The sequence below is a fragment of the Micrasema longulum genome, unplaced genomic scaffold (genome assembly GCF_059751315.1).
Source record: "Micrasema longulum isolate JH-2025_06_02 unplaced genomic scaffold, ASM5975131v1 h1tg000561l, whole genome shotgun sequence".
NCBI lineage: Eukaryota > Metazoa > Arthropoda > Insecta > Trichoptera > Brachycentridae > Micrasema > Micrasema longulum.
Window position 1 is genome coordinate 574,849 of NW_028277757.1, and position 17,481 is coordinate 592,329.

Genomic DNA, 17,481 nt, shown 5'->3' on the forward strand with positions numbered 1-17,481 from the left:
AAGAGTATTGCCTCTATGCTAAAGAAGTTCTAAACATTTTTCGGGTAATCAGATCGCTATTGAAACTCCGAGAAATAATAGTTATAAGTAATATTTAAACGTTTTTTTAGTCATTTTGTTCTTCATAATTCAAACCACTTATCAATGATTAGATATTTTATGTGCTAATATATAAATCATTTAAATTTCCAATTAAGGTTCTCGTTTATTACTCTTTTTATTTCACTTCACCCTTTTGACAAAACGCTTTTTTTTACTAGTCTGGAAAATGTCTGAGTAGTAGTCGCGTGGACGGGTGTTTGATCATATCACTTCAGTTTAGCGATTCATTCAGTCTGAAATATTCTATTGTTGCCGGTGGAAGTGACTGTTGATTACCATTTTAGTTTTCCAAATATTTGTTTCATTAGGAAATAACACACACATGGTAAGGACCATCAACAAATTTAAAATAGCCTATTAATATATTTTTCAAATTTGTATTGACACCGGTTTAAAAATCGAACATTTGAAAAAACGACAATAATTTCCAATCTATTTTTTTTAATGTTTTTTATTACCGTAGTATAGTACTTTTTAAATTGAAATAATTATATTTTAGTATTGATAAAAAGTTTATGTAAAATCGTTTTTCCACGTTGCGTCACATGGTTTCTATGGAAACAAAACAACCACAAAATAATACTCACGTGCCGGGAGCATTTCCCGAACTTAACCATAAAACTTATCAGCGTTCAAATCGTTTTGTCATAAACCTACATATCATAGGAAAACGTAAAACACATTAAAATTAGATTACAACAGATATCAACTTGAATAAATAATGAATAGTTTAATATCGACACAAAAGATTCAGATTGTACGATAATGACATGAAAGCAAATGAAGCATTTACGTTTTGTGAAGTGTGCCACTTAAATCTAAGTGGCGGAATGGTTTTAATTTTAAGGCATATCTCTGATTTTCTAACAAATTTTAGAAAGATGATATTTGACGTCATAAGACCACATTTCATTTTCCGTATTGAAATTAAGATCAGTAAAACTTTTTCTTTTCGCAACGTTTATTGCCGTCTAGACATGTATTTTATAACGGTCTATATATTGATACATTTAAGTAAAAAGCTTAAATATTTAATAATATTCGAGCATTAAAATATTGGGAAAGACGCCATGTGCCATATTGTTGGTTCGTTAGTTTGATATTTAAGTACTATATATCTTCATAGTATAAATATGTACACACTATAATTATAATGTTTTATGTTATATGTTTTAGTATCTTATGTAAATAATAAGAAAAAAAACTCCGTCCAAGCTCGAAGCTCGAAACCTGGTAGTACAGGTGCCGAGTTTTTTTTTTGATATTTCTTATAGCTTTTTAAACTTTTGGATGAGTTTTAAAGTACATACAAACCGCAAAATAATTATTCGCTAAACACCTATAAAATGACGCTTTTAAATTAAAAATATTTACTCTAAATATTTTTAAAAAATGTATTTGTTTGAGGGATGAGAAATAATGATAAACTTAATATTGTGTTTAAATAATCACCTTTACACTCTGTACCATTTATTTTTCTACTTATGTTTAAACATCTGTATTTTTTTACACATGTATTGCGTGGTTAACTTTCTAAGTACTTTTAATGTTAAAAATATTTTTATTTTACAAATTTTTGTAGACATGCTGGATCCAACTCTCTAGGCAGTTTTACAATACTGATCTAGACACTTGCAAGTCATAAGCCCCGTAAGAGCCTAGAAACCAAATTATTTTCCTGAAAACGTTCTCCAACTCCATATAAAAATCTCTCAAATATTTATTGCTGACATTGATGACATGACTAATGCGTAATTCAGATTTTTCTAAATGAAAATAAACAATTAGGTTTGTTTTCCTGTAGGTGATTTAATGATTACTTTTTTACGAATCAAGATAGTGATCATATTATTTTATCAATTAATTATACTTGACTAAAAAATGCATTACGGAGAAAAATATTAATGACGTGAAAATAAGTACATACATTTATTTCTTATTTCTAATCATACTTTAGTACAGAAAATCAAATTTTTAACATAAATAATTATATTATTATTCCATTTCTGGCCTTTTAAAAACCTGAAACATTACTATATGTCCTTAGAACCCTTATTTTTTTTTTAAATAATAAAAAAAATCTTCTCTTTTCTGCTTTCGCTTCCTGTCTCTTTCCGACCGACTCATTCCCCACATTCCTTATCCTTCAATATATATAATATAATGTACTTTTATTGAATTTATGCGGGCAAACTTTATCTCCCCATTAAAAGTCTTTTTTAATTAATTAGGTTTATTCATATATGTATATTTTGATGCTTTTTTGACCAGTCTGTTTTATGATTGGCTGGTAAATATTATTTATTGCAATAAGTCCCCTAAAGCACTTATTGTTTGTACTGGAAGTTTTAAACAAATAAATATATCATCTTTGTATAATGTAAATTTTATGTATATCGGGTTGTCTCAGTTGTCTGTCATTGTTCTTTAATAAATAAAAATAATAATAATTACATACATACGTCCAATTTTAGTTAGTATTGTGCACATTATGTTCTTGAATCAGTGAAAATGACACGAAATACTTGTATAATCAACAAATATATTATTTAAATATTATGACTACTTGTGTAGGTAGACAAAATAATTAAATAAGCAAAAAACACATTAAAATTCTGAATAACACGGCACAAAAACAGTCCTTGTCTCGTTCAATTAAATGTAAGTGTGGGTGCAGATTCAGAGTAAATTCGGTGACAAAGTACAGAACATTGAGCGTAGCTATATAGTTTTTGTTATATGAAGGTAAGATGATCAACCTTTACTTCATGCGGGAATCCAGGGACTGTGAAACATTTCAAAATAAACATTTCATGTCGACTATGTCAGGAATTGAATCCGAGACCTCTTGCATTTCAGGTAATAATGCTAACCATTTATTAGGCCACAAGGCGGACATAATTATTTTATACCTAAGTACATAGAATTAAGAATAGTCCAGAAACCGCATACGCACATCAAACAGAAGGCGACTCAACTACTCATAAATTAGTAGGTTTACGTTTTGACCCATTAGTTTCTTTGTAGACGTCGCTCAGTACGCAACTCTTGATTTGAATTCAACTATGCCGTGTTGTATCTTAAAGAAACAGGATGCAATCACATTTCATGTGTAATTAGCTAATGAATGTGTTTATAACAAATGCATTACTTGAAAATTAAATTATTTTTCCATTTGTCAGATTGTCGAAAAAACAAAATGGAAATTCCGTTAGTGTTACCAGGGTAGTAATTTTTTTACCCTACTTTGCTCATCTAATGAGAGAATTAATGAAAATTGGATCTTGAATTAAACAACTCTGTGGTGGACGTTTGACCGACATTATCTTCAAAACATCAAATATTATTTGACATGATATAAAAATATCCGTTTCATGTCAAATAAAATTTGTTTTATATTTTAAGTTCAAGGTTCATTAATTCAATTACTCTTATTAAATAACCTTTACTTATCTACTCTGCTGTGTCAATCAATCTTTTCGCGTGCACAATAAAATTTTAGAGAAATTTACAGATTGCTTTTTTTTAACCTTACATTTGTGTTATGGTTATATTCTTCGCGATCTGGCAATATTATCCGGTGACTTTAAGTATGCGCGCGGCGAAAGTGTGTCTAAGTGGGGGAATTATTAGACACAGTCCGATGTATTCAAATATGATTCTACGCTCCTTCTGGACTATTCTTAATTCTATGCCTAAGTATATTTGTTGATACTATAAAAAATGTGTATACAAATCGCCTAGTGGTCGAGAGGTCTTGGGTTCTATATCCGACTGGGTCGACATGTAATATTCTTTTGTAATTGTGTTGTAGCACCAGAATATTTTATAGTCCCTGGACAGGCACCAGAAACTTGAAAGAAAACGCGGTCTGACTTTTCTTCAGACAAACGTATTCCCGTTTTTTGCTTTTCTAGAGCAATGAAATAAATTACCATTGGCGTATCCCTATTCTTTTGTTTTTAAAAAAAAAATGTTTCTAATGGGAGCAACGACCATCCAAAAACCCTTTTAAGCGCCTAGTTTTATCTTCAGACGTATGGTACCCAAATATGATAAATAATTTTGAAAAACGAAAAAGGTGCCTACGCAGAATATTTTATTCTTAGACTCCATTTAAAAAATAAACATCAGTTCAGTTTTTGGGTGTGAAAATCGGGAATACGAGACCTCGATTTTACTAATTTATTTAAGCATATTCAGTCCGATGTGCAGTTGTCTTTTTCGCCCAGTATCGGGGAGACATCTACGAGTGTTAGAAAAACTATGTTCAAATACCTATTCATCATACCGTTCTGTCACCGCATATCTTACTTTCTTTTCACAAAAATACCAAGATACTGTGCGGTTGGTGTTCCAATACAGTGCAATTAGGTGTAAAAATGGAATAATGAATTAAATGAATCTAAACAAACATTAGAACTTTCAGATCAGAGCCCTTATTCTGTCACGGCCGCGTTTCGTAAGTTCATTTGTATCGTACGTAGCAGGAACGAGAGCGGAATAGGATTTTTATTGCGTTAGAGTAAGATGGATATATGAGAGAACGAACTTACGAAACGATTTTCCATTGTAATACGGGCCCAGAAGTCTGGGATTCGCACTTAACTCTACTAAAAGTCGATTCGCAATTTCTAGCACTTGAATGTTTAATGGCACATTTTAAGAAAATGGCCTCAAAATTGAAATTGGTAACGTGATAGCAAAAGGTAACTTTTTCCAAAACAGTCATTTTTACGATAAAAATCCTAAAGCCTGATATTCTTTCACGTGAGAAAGGGATTTATCGCTAGCTCAAAGCAACAGTAAGATATCTCTGAAAAACACATTCAAAGATAATCTGACTAAGATTCGCAAAGGATCCGACTGAATTAAATTTTTTGAATTGGGTTATGAATACTATGTTTTCAAATAGGTAATGTAACAGACGCGGCGGATCACTGCTTCGTCCGTAGCAATCGCGCCCGTCACAAGAACTGTATTTCTATAGGTGCTGGTGTCAAACGCAGAGTGGCCGGGCGTAGGCGGGCCTCGGCCGACGAACGATAAGCTCCGGGGGAGGTATCGTCGCCTAGAGATCCCTTGCGGGGTCGCTAGCGAGTAGCGCTGGCGGCCGCAATCCTGAGTCAGGCAACCGGGTTGTAAGGCCGGTATCTCTCCGTCGGTGGGAACGGCGGGGTGTGTTCCGGGGAAGTATCCAAGGGTCCAAATTATCCGGGGTCCAAAATCCAATCCAAAGAGTATCCGAGTTCCAAGTCCAGGGGGGTAGCGGTGTTCGAATCCAGGTGGCGATGAGGTCCGGTTTGAAGCGAGGTAGGGAGGTGAAGTGGAGAGTAGAAAGCCTTAGTAGTGTGGTGAGATGACTGACTTTATTTTTCCCCGGCGGGGCTATATATACAACATTTTGCCGTGCGGCGGTGGGCTAGGCCAATAGCGGGCGGTGCTAGGTTGACCAATCACGCGGCGAGAGAGATAGCGAGCACATTTGCCGGCTCTATCGGTCTCTCTCGCGCCACGTATAAGGTCCCCACCCTCCCGCTACCGGCCGCAGTTCCCCGCCGACCGCGCGGCGATCAACACTTATACAGAACAACATAAAAACACATTATGGGCATACAAATATTTTCATGAATTCTAATCTATATGTGGGCTTCAGTATGGCGATCACCACCCCCGAAAGTGACAAATACTAGTCTTTATTGAGGAGGTGGTAGATCGCTTACACATACTGAAGCCTCCTATGCTACATTAAAACCCCAGGAAGGGCCGCCAAGTTGGTGCATGTACTTTTACGTCGGCAACACTCCCCCCTGCCGAGGAGGCATCTCTGCGCCGACGTCGTCCTTGATTTGCAACACGGCGAGCTTGACGGCGGGTCGTGTGTAGGTTCCGGTGGCTGTCTGGACCCGGGCGCTCCTGACTTGTCCATCCTTCCCTGGTGTGACTGCTATGACGCGTCCCCGCGGCCATTCATTCCGCGGGAGGGCGGCGTCCGTTATTATGACCAGGTCATCGACCATGATCGGTGTGGCGGCCTGTTGCCACTTCCGTCGCTGTGCCAACGTCGGGAGATATTCCCTCATCCATCTTTTCCAAAATGCGTCGGCTAGTTTCTGCGCCACCCGCCATTGTTTTCTGAGGCACAGTTCGGGCGGCGCGTCTCTGTAATCGGCCAGATGCGGCTGGGCCCCGCTCGACCCGATGAGAAAGTGCATCGGAGTCAGCGGAGCGTCGTCTCGGCTATCAAGCGAGACGTGGGTTAGGGGCCGAGTGTTTACTGTGTACTCGGCCTCCGCTATCGCTGTCATTAGCGTTTCCTCTCGGGGGGCTTGTTCCTTTAGAATCACCATAAGCGCCCCCTTTATCGACCGGACGAGCCGTTCCCAGGCTCCCCCCATGTGTGGCGCCGATGGCGGGTTGAACACCCATTTGATCCCTCTCCTTGTCGCCTCGTTCTGTAGTTCGGGATCGTGGGCTAGTTCCTTCATGGCGGCCGCCATCTCTTTGTCTGCGCCTCTGAAGTTCGTCCCGTTGTCCGAGTAGAGCGTTGTCGGATGTCCTCTGCGGGCCGCCATCCTTCTGAGGGCCTGCACCGTCGAGTCAGTACTCAACGACGGTGTAATTTCAATATGCACGGCCCTCGTAACCATGCACGTAAACAGGGCCCCGTATCGTTTCTCCCGGCGTCTTCCGATAGTTACGTATACGGGCCCGAACATGTCCACCCCACAGTGGGTAAAAGGCCTTACGTGATGATCGAGTCGGCCGGCAGGCAGCTGTCCCATGAGCGGAGGCTGCGGGCGGGCCTTCTGTATTCGACAGTAGCGGCACTCGTATATAATTTTCCTTATATTTGTCCGTAATCGTGTTATAAAGAACTGTTGTCTGAGTTCGCTGAGTGTCCGCTCTGTACTTGCGTGTTGCCGCGACTCGTGATAATGCCTTATCAATAGACGCGTATAGGCGTGCGCTCCGTCCAGTATGACGGGCGCCTTTAGTTGCTCGCTCACCGCGGGGGCTTCCATAATTCGCGTCCCCATTCTGAGGACGCTATCTTTATCGAGGTAGGGAGTGAGGCCCAGCAGGCGGCTGTTCCGCGGGAGGCACTCCCCCCGTCTAATTGCGGCTATCTCGGCGTGGTAACTGTCTGTCTGGCTTATGAGTATCCACGCCCTCTCTGATGCCTTGAGTTCCGGGGCGATGAGTGTCGCGCTTCCTGTATTCTTTTTCCTGCAGCGGTTTATGAAGCGCAACACCCACGCTGTAGTCCTGATCAGTCTCCGCCAGGAGGAAAATCTTCTTTCGTCCGGGAGGGCTGTCATCACGATGGCACTGTTCGCACACTTTATTTCACTGCTTGTATCCGGGGTCGCCGTTATTACCTTGAGCGGCGGCCATTGACTTTTATTTTTCTTTATGAAACTCGGCCCACTGAACCACATGCCGGCCGGGGAGATGTCTGGTATCTCGCCGTCCCGCGTCCCGAGATCAGCGGGGTTCTTCTTTCCTGGTACCCACCGCCACTCTTGAGCGTTCGTTAGCTCATCTATTTCCCCTAGGCGGTGGGCTACAAATGGCGTGAAGATGCGCGAATCACTCTGGACCCAGCACAGCACCGTAGTAGAATCTGTCCAGTAGTAGGTTTCGCGTATATTACTTCCGCATTCTTTCTTAATTGTGGCCGCCAGTCGCGCGGCCATGAGCGCGGCTTGTAATTCCAGGCGTGGAATTGATAGCGCTCGTAGCGGGCTAACTCGGCACTTGCTAGCCATGAACGTCGCATTCCTTCCGGCGGCGTTCTCCTCCACGATGTAGGCTACGGCGCAGCTCGCTTGCTCCGAGGCATCGGAAAATACGTGCAGCTCTACTGGCTGGCCCTTGGCGCTCGATACGCGCCGCGGTATAGCGCACTCGGTATTGCGTAATATGTCCACCCAAGTGCGCCATTTCTCTGCGTGTTCTTCATTCACTTGTTCGTCCCACTCTATGTGGGAGCGCCACACATCTTGTAGCAGTATTCGCGGGCGTATTGTCAAACACCCTACGAAACCGAGTGGATCGAAAATGCTCATAACTTCACTTAGCATCTGCCGTTTTGTAGGCCTCTCTGTTGGAACCTCCCGTGACACTTTAAATTTAAATTGAAACTCGTCTGTCACCGGGTCCCATTTGATGCCGAGGACCCTCTCTGTTACGGAGGTTCCGCTAATTATTTCGCGTGCGCTTTTCCCTCTCAGACTTGAAGGAATCGCTTCCATTACGGAGGGATCATTACTCGCCCAATTCGCGAGGATGAATCCGCCCCGCCGTAGTAGTTCGCTGACATCGTGGCGCAGTTGTATCGCCTCTGTTGCACTGTCTACGGCATCCATATAGTCGTCCATGTAGAATTTATTTCGCACAGCATCCCTGGCGGCGGCCATCTCTTGCCCGTGATCTTCTGCGACTTGATTTCTCACGTACTGTGCGCTGCTCGGTGAACACGCCGCGCCGAACGTCATCGACGTCATAATCATTTCCCGAATTTCTTCTTCGGGACTATCGCGCCAGAGGAACAGCTGCGCCCTCTGGTCTTCTTTTCTTATTTTAATTTGGAGAAACATCTCCCTTATATCTGCTGCCAGCGCGATCTTTCCCTCGCGAAATCGCATTATATTTCCCATAAGCGATGAGAGAAGGTCCGGGCCGTTGGCCAACATGTCGTTCAATGACTTCCCGTTGCAGCGGCTGGCGGCGTCAAATACTATCCGTATTTTATCCGGTTTATTCACGTTCGTCACTGCGAAATGCGGCAAAAACCAAAGCCCACTCGCAGTGTCTTGTCTTTCAGCCAGCGTCAGTTCCCGGGCATACCCCTTGTCTAGATATTCTTTAATCTTTAACTTGTAAGCCGCGGCGAATTCACTGTTTTTACTGAACTTTTTCTCTATGCTTAAAAATCGATTCAGCGCTGTACGGCGATTATCCGGTAAACACATTCGATTGTCTTTCCACAGTAGCCCTGTCTCGTACTGTCCTTGCGGTAGGAAACGTGTCGTGGCTCTCATGGTTTCTGTGGCTCGCGCCTCCTGACGCGATATCTTGGCTGTCGAACTTATACCTAACGCGTCGACGGCGTAATTCTGTTTAACTAGATTTTCTAGTCTCTGTTCTGTACTAAGCGCCATTAGTATGCTGGCGTTAGTCTGGCGTGTCCGCCCACCGTGTATCACCTTTCCTAAGGCTGTCACTGAGGCGATGTATTCCCCGCATCTCCGTGCCTCTCTCGTCACTATGAGAGAGGCGTTATCTTGGCCGATGAGTAACTGCGGGCACACTTGTCGCATCCTGCCTTCCCCTTCAATCACGGGCTGTAGCGGCAGACTCAGCTTCTGTATTGTGTTTGCGCGGAGAGTGAATAAATCTTCCGTAACTCCGCGCACTTTAATTGTGACTTTTCTTGATGCACTATCTGTTACGCACATTCCGCCGGCACCGTGGATTTTTAATCCTCGAGTCTCTCCCGGCGCGCCGATGTCGTTTGCTATTTTTGCGTCAATCAATGTCACGGTTGATCCCTCATCTAGTAACGCGTACGCGTTCACTCGTCCTCGCGGACCACTTAACATGACGGGAATCACTTTTAGGAGGACCGGTTCCTCCCGAGCGTAGGTGCTCGTCACTATATTATTCGTCCGCGAACTGTGGCCGTAATCGTAGTTTCTTTCATTTGAACTCGCGGCGCGGGTTTCGTTCGCGGTCGGTCTGTTTCCCCCGGCGCCCGCCGCTGCAGGCGTGTCGCGGCGGGCATTATTATCTGGCGCTCGTATATCGGCGCTAGACCGAGCTTCACTGATATCGGCACTATTTCTGTCGTGTAATGTCTTGTGATGTGTTCGGCGACATCCATCGAGGCCGCACTTTTTTACATTTCTACACTTTATCGCCCGATGAGTGTTCGATAAACACGAAAAACACAAATTCTTTCGCTTCACTATGTCCCATCTTTCCGAAATACTACACTCTATGTATTCCTGGCACGTTTGTAGTAAATGTCCTCGTCCGCACAAAACACATGACGCTACACTTTTCCCGTTTCCCTCTGTTGAAATCACTGTATGCACTTGTTCTCGCTTCTGTGGCTTCTCGCGTTGTTTTCCGCTGTACACTTGCGGCTCTATTCCGCCGCCTATCATCGAAGATTCCGTTAAATCTTCCAAGAAGAGCGCGAAATCCTTCGCGGAGGGCCTCACCCGGTTTCCTCTTCTGCTGTACCACCAGAGAGACTTCATGCACAGCGGTAACTTGCTCACTAGTTCGCTTAGTAGTTGTGGCGTAGACATGTAATCGCCACCGAAGCCTTCTAAGGTCGCTATCGCGTTCCGAACTGCGCTAGACAGATCTACTAATGCTTGCGTAGATCCGTCGTTCTGTATGCAGCGGAGCCTTCTCACTTTTTCCAACAAGGAAGACGCTACAATGTCCGGCTGGCCGTAGTGTAGCTCCAACGTCTTCATTATCACCCTCACTTGGCTTGGATCCACTAGTAATGACGACACAGATTCTCTTGCCCGTCCTTTTAACGCACGCTGTAGACGCAGGAGGTTTTCTGGATCCGAAAGGCAGCACATCTCCGTCGACTGAGTGTACTGCGATTTGAAAGTAGCCCATTCCTGCGGCTCTCCGGCGAAGGCGGGTAGGTCCTTGGCAGTAGATTGGCGCGCTATCATGGCGCCGACTCTGCTAACGTCCTCTGGGGCTGAAGTCGGGCTTCTTCCTTGCGAAGCCTCTAGTAGAATCGCCATTTTTGACAGCACCGTCATGATGCCGTCCATATCCGTAGTACGCGGCGCGGGCTCGGGATTCGTCTCCAAGGGCACGCGTCGGTCTTGATCGTGTAGTGAAGCACGGAGCGTTCGAACCTGCGTCCTCAGCCGCTGGACTGTATCTTCGGATGTGTCCGACTCGGCTGAGTCCTGATCTGTAGCAGGGTCTTCTCTCGGTTCCGTGCCTCCTCGACCCGAGCGGAGTGAAGGGGTTCTCGAAGTCATCTCTAGGCGCTCTGCGATGAATATCCGGTTCTTCTCGAAGGACCAACTTGTAACAGACGCGGCGGATCACTGCTTCGTCCGTAGCAATCGCGCCCGTCACAAGAACTGTATTTCTATAGGTGCTGGTGTCAAACGCAGAGTGGCCGGGCGTAGGCGGGCCTCGGCCGACGAACGATAAGCTCCGGGGGAGGTATCGTCGCCTAGAGATCCCTTGCGGGGTCGCTAGCGAGTAGCGCTGGCGGCCGCAATCCTGAGTCAGGCAACCGGGTTGTAAGGCCGGTATCTCTCCGTCGGTGGGAACGGCGGGGTGTGTTCCGGGGAAGTATCCAAGGGTCCAAATTATCCGGGGTCCAAAATCCAATCCAAAGAGTATCCGAGTTCCAAGTCCAGGGGGGTAGCGGTGTTCGAATCCAGGTGGCGATGAGGTCCGGTTTGAAGCGAGGTAGGGAGGTGAAGTGGAGAGTAGAAAGCCTTAGTAGTGTGGTGAGATGACTGACTTTATTTTTCCCCGGCGGGGCTATATATACAACATTTTGCCGTGCGGCGGTGGGCTAGGCCAATAGCGGGCGGTGCTAGGTTGACCAATCACGCGGCGAGAGAGATAGCGAGCACATTTGCCGGCTCTATCGGTCTCTCTCGCGCCACGTATAAGGTCCCCACCCTCCCGCTACCGGCCGCAGTTCCCCGCCGACCGCGCGGCGATCAACACTTATACAGAACAACATAAAAACACATTATGGGCATACAAATATTTTCATGAATTCTAATCTATATGTGGGCTTCAGTATGGCGATCACCACCCCCGAAAGTGACAAATACTAGTCTTTATTGAGGAGGTGGTAGATCGCTTACACATACTGAAGCCTCCTATGCTACATTAAAACCCCAGGAAGGGCCGCCAAGTTGGTGCATGTACTTTTACGTCGGCAACAGGTAAACTATCTAACTTTAATATTTTTTTAATTTGAAAACATTCATTTATTTGATTGATTAATATATCCGCATATTTATCTCAAAATTGAAAATTTTGGATTTATCTAACTGTAGCTTTGGGCTGGCGATATATCTCTAGAGCAGAGGTTCCCAAACGTTTTTGTGTCGTAGACCCCTTGCCTTTTTTTTCGGTTTTTAGTAGACCCCCTACTTCTACTTACCTGATATTGATTTTTTATAAATTTCTAACTGTAGTGAAGTTTAGTGTTAAAAACTTAAAGTTAAAACAAACGTTAAGTTTTATACATTTATTAATTGATTTTAAATTAAAAATACTCAAAATAAAATTTTGTATCTGTTATATAAAATAAACGTAACATAAAATAAACTAAGCAATAAGTAAATGTTTTTAGTGGGAAGGATGAACCTAATGCCTTATTAATAAATTATCAGCATTTGGCGTCAATTTTGTCAGGTTTAATCTTAAATCTCCTCGGCCAATGATGTCCAGTCTGTTTCTTTTTTTCGTTAGGAGATTGGTAACAGCGCTGAGCCCCCTTTCCACTAGGTATGACGATGGAATGGAAATTAAAAATTTGCTCGCTATATTCCATAATACAGGATAAGTAACGAGTATGTTTTTTTGCAGCCAGAAGTACAGAAGTACTATCAGTGTATGTTGAGATCCACTATCGTGGACCCCCATTTTCATTTCATGGACCCCCAATTATTTTTTTTCGTTGACGTAGACCCCTTGCAGGTTGTCATGGACCCCTGGGGGTCGATATAGACCACTTTGGGAATCACTGCCCTAGAGTTTCCTTAAAAATGGACATTAAAATATGGAGTTCATCTGTTTTTTTCACCCATCAAACTATATGACAGAAGGAATTATTTGCTTGTCCTATAGAGTTTAGAAAATTGATTTATTTAGTTAATAGTTGTAGTTAGCATTATTTTAGGGGTTATTTAACCCATCACGGTAGACGGTGAATCACAGGAAGAAATACGAATGAAAAGATAATGAATAGAAAGGAGATAGCTACTAAACTGCTAATATGTACAGAAAAATAAATCCGTTTTATTTGCGAAAGCCGTATTCAGCAAGCGAATTTTTCTGTTAATGGGTGAATTCTGACTTGCATTCGTACGGCTTCGAGGTGCGTAGAGCATGAGATCTCGTTCTGGTAAATACAAATTGATATCTTTCAGTATAAATACTAATGTATTGCGTAATATTATACTTCAAAAAATCAACTAGCGAAAAATATATCGACGAGGTGTAGTAATCCAGTATCCCTGCTAGAAATACGAATAGACACAAAACAGATATACCCTTTTGCCTTCCCACTATCGAAACATTGGGGTAAATAATAAAAACGCCAATATTTTTTTTATAAAAAGTTTATCACACGTGAAATCGTGACATTTATATATCGGGATAAGAGCGAATGACATTGCGGTGTAATAAACTATAAAGTTACGTATTTCGAATTAACGGGAGTTTTCGCTCGTACAAGTTTAGGGAAGTGTAGCGATCGCATGATTAAATGACATTTCCTTAACATTCGTGTCGAGTCTGTCATACTTTACAGTTTCGTACGATAGTAAGTTCTTTTATATTCTTCAAATCTCTTAGTATATCATTTTGCTGAAGTATATCGCTTTATTTAACGACCGACTCATTAGCGAACATCCGATAACGCGAAATGAGATATAAATATTAGTTCCTTTAATTTTTTTAAAATCTTCATCACTATTATTTCTCTATTCACACCCAGTGGTGCATTGAACACTGCGTTGGTAGGTAATCCAATTTCAGTGTATCTTGATTGTTTGATACATTAAGGCAAGATGGTCGTTGAAAGCCTCTCCACTTACTCGGATCCATTTTAGACATCTTGTGGCCTCTTTTCAGATCCGCACATTGCAAAAAAAAATTAAGCTTGATTGAAAGGTCAACTGTTTTCACCGTCAGTGCGCCTCAGTATATTAATATAGTAAATTCGTCTGTCATCATCAATCCAATTTTTCTAATTTTGACGACAAGATGATCAACAAATTACACCTATTTAAATCGAAGTTTAATGTTAGCCTTGCTGGGAACCAAAACCGAGACCTCTTGCATAGTGGACAAATACGCTAACAACTAGAACACGAGGCAAAATAATCTCCATTCGATATATTTTTTTAGGATTTTACCGGAGAGTATCTTGCCACCAAGTAGAGGACACTTGTTTCTATTTATTTTCTTTAATTCCATTATAAAGATACTTGAAGATAATTACATATTACTTAGCTGTTTTTTAGTTTTGTAGTCTGACAATCAAAATCTAATGTGAATATTCAAGTCTAATTATCAAAATCTAATGTGAATATTCAAGTCCAATTATCAAATCTAATGTGAATATTCATGTCCAATTATCAAAATCTAATGTGAATATTCAAGTCCAATTATCAAAATCTAATGTAAATATTCAAGTCCAATTATCAAAATTTAATGTGAATATTCAAGTCCAATTATCAAAATCTAATGTGAAAATTCAAGTCCAATGATCAAAATCTTGTGTGAATATTAAAGTCTCATTATCAAAATCTAATCTGAATATTCAGGTTCAATTATCAAAATCTAACGTAAATATTAAAATCCTGCTTTAGGTTTCACCGCTGATTTATTTGTTTGTTTGTTGTATGGATTCTATGATTACATTGTGATTATGTATGTATTATATTATATTGTTATATTATATTATGTTTGTATTATATTCGTTTTATATCACCTGTCGATGGAAAGAGTGCTCTCCCGAAACTACAGTTGTGTCTTTAATCTAATAAATAGTAAAATAAATATTAAATATTCTAATCTAATTATGGAAATCTAATGTGGATATTCAAATCAATGCATACAAATCTCACGTGAATATTCAAGTCGATTAATAAGAATCTAATGTTTAGTAAAAATCAAAAATTTAAAAGAATTCCAAAAAATCTAACACTTTATTTACATTACACTTTGTATTCATCGCTTGAAAAAGATAATAACATAAACATAATAGATTGGTAATTTTTTTCATACATTACACTTTTTATAATGGCCAGCGTGACAACACATAATTATTTAAATAGCCCCTGATTGCATAATAATTTGACTGTCAAAAAAAAACACCGGCGAAGTAATTTAACATTGGGTATATTTATAAATAAAAACATTAAACCATTAAAAATAGAAAAAAAGATCACATCAAAATAAAAAAAAACATCATGACACAACTGGAGTCTAAATTGCGCGTTTCCAATATTAGTTTTGTCCATATCAGATAGGTTTTTTTCTTGTCCTAGCATCGACGTTTTTTCGAAGAGTCCAGCCAAATTAGGGAAAAATAAGCCAATAATAGTTGAAATTTAAATAGAATTTTAAAACTTTGGTTAAACACCCGTATGACGTATGAGGTGTGGTAGTAAAAACCAGAAAATTCCCCCCCCCCACCTTCTAGGAGCCGCCACCACCTCCCTTTCGCCCCTCAAATATCATTATTCTTTTTTGGAGAAAACTTGTGCTAAAAGAATTTTTCTTCTGAAATTTTATACAAGAAATATTATGTTCATGTTTTAAGTGAGATGAGCTGTTTTCGAAGTGTTGGAGTCGGAAGATGATTAACACTTAGAGCACCGGCCGAATACACATAGAATTTACCCTGTGCCCGGCACATTTTTGTGAAATTTCGTGCTGAATCAATTGAAACTTCTCATATTAATTTGAAATAATTAAATAAATCATTTTTGTATTATAGTTTGCCAACATTAGCCTTTATACAGAGCCACATTGCAATATTCGCACACATACAGGTCTCACACCTTTTTTGTGCTTTGTATCCCGGAGCCGTGTAAACACGTGATTATAATAACCACGCGTTGTGTCCCTGACCCGTGTTTTCACGTGGTTTACCAGCAGCGAAAAAGTACTAATAAACGTCACTAGATGTCAATAAAACGCACTTTTTTAAACAGCTGGTAAACCACCGGGACACAACGCGTGGTTATATAATCACGTGTTTACACAACTCCGGGATACAAAAAATTAAAAGTGTATGTGTTCTTTCTTCTCCCGTTTCCCCTAAATACTTACTTTCCAAAGCTACATATAATATTATCTGAATACATAGTGCTTAAGTCTGAATAGTCAATGTTCAGTGTCTGGGCGAATGAAGAATACACATCAGAGCGGGGGCTAACCGTGTATATAAGCGATTATGCGCAGCTTACCATTATATTTGACTTTTTTTTTTTTAAATGAATAACCCGCTAAGCCTCTATTATGAGGCTTGTCAGCAGGTGGGATAGAGGGGATATGGAAGAAGGTAATGAAAAATACACCACAACACCCAGACCAATTGAGAAAAAATCTTTCTTGGATTTTTTCTTGCAACTGGCGGGAATCGAACCCGCGACGCCATTTTCACAGATAGCCTAACCTAACCTAACCTAACCTAACCTAACCTAACCATAACAATGTTTTATTGTAACTTTATTTACAGAAAAACAAATAAATAATTAACCTTTATTTTAAATCATTTCCACCGTTTGTATTTTTATCCTAATATAAATATAAATTTTAATAAAGCGCGCCCAGCGCCTGCGGTGAGCCAAGAAACTAGCCGATTATTCCAGCCTATTTTTCATACAAATAAGTATACTATATTTTGAATGTATTAACCCCAGTGCGGATTTTTTCTCCTAGATTAAACTTGCCGATTACACAAATTATTTGAAGATTCTTGATTTGGAAAACAGTATTTAAAACATTGTTTCTTAAGGACTATTTTTCTTTGAGATGGTACTTTTGACATAAGACCATAATTACTTTTATGCGTCATATTTCAGGATATATAGCGCTCCACGCGGCCGTTTTTAGCATTATTAATTACTAGAACAATTCGGCCAGTTGACATTTCAATTGAATACATAATATCGACTGAATTCATAGTGGTTAATTTTTTATTTTTTTTAATGAATTATATTTTAAAATAATGGATAATATATCTTTATAATATAATATATCACGAAGTTACATCGTTTGAGTTGATTTCGTGGATGAGAGTAGTTGTATCACACAGAACCACAGAAAAATATTCATTTATAGAAAATATTACTTACATTATATAATGTACCTCCTATGTAGGTACAAGTATATAATATTTTTTTATTGCTTACCTGTAAATAAAATCACTATTCGCCACTGCATCAGAGTGAAATAAAATCAAAACCCTTAACGAGCGTTTTCGACTCAATGACTACTCTAAAACTAATTCAGAGATAGCAAATCGAGTGGAGATTCGTCCACCTCATAGTATAGTGGTTAGCGCATTGCCTACCATGTTTGGGGGCCTCGGTTCGTTTTCTGGCAGAGTGAACGTGA

The 17,481-nt window shown here is 40.7% G+C and overlaps 1 protein-coding gene across 1 annotated transcript in view; it reads left to right on the forward strand.

The window, feature by feature from the left end:
- The first annotated feature begins 331 nt into the window (after positions 1–331).
- The window catches only part of LOC148280604 (uncharacterized), a 58,463-nt gene continuing 41,313 nt past the window's right edge, over positions 332–17,481 (forward strand). Inside the window, exon 1 of the mRNA XM_088228117.1 lies at positions 332–427. The gene's annotated coding sequence lies outside the window, so the exon portion shown is untranslated. The remainder of the gene's footprint in view (positions 428–17,481) is intronic.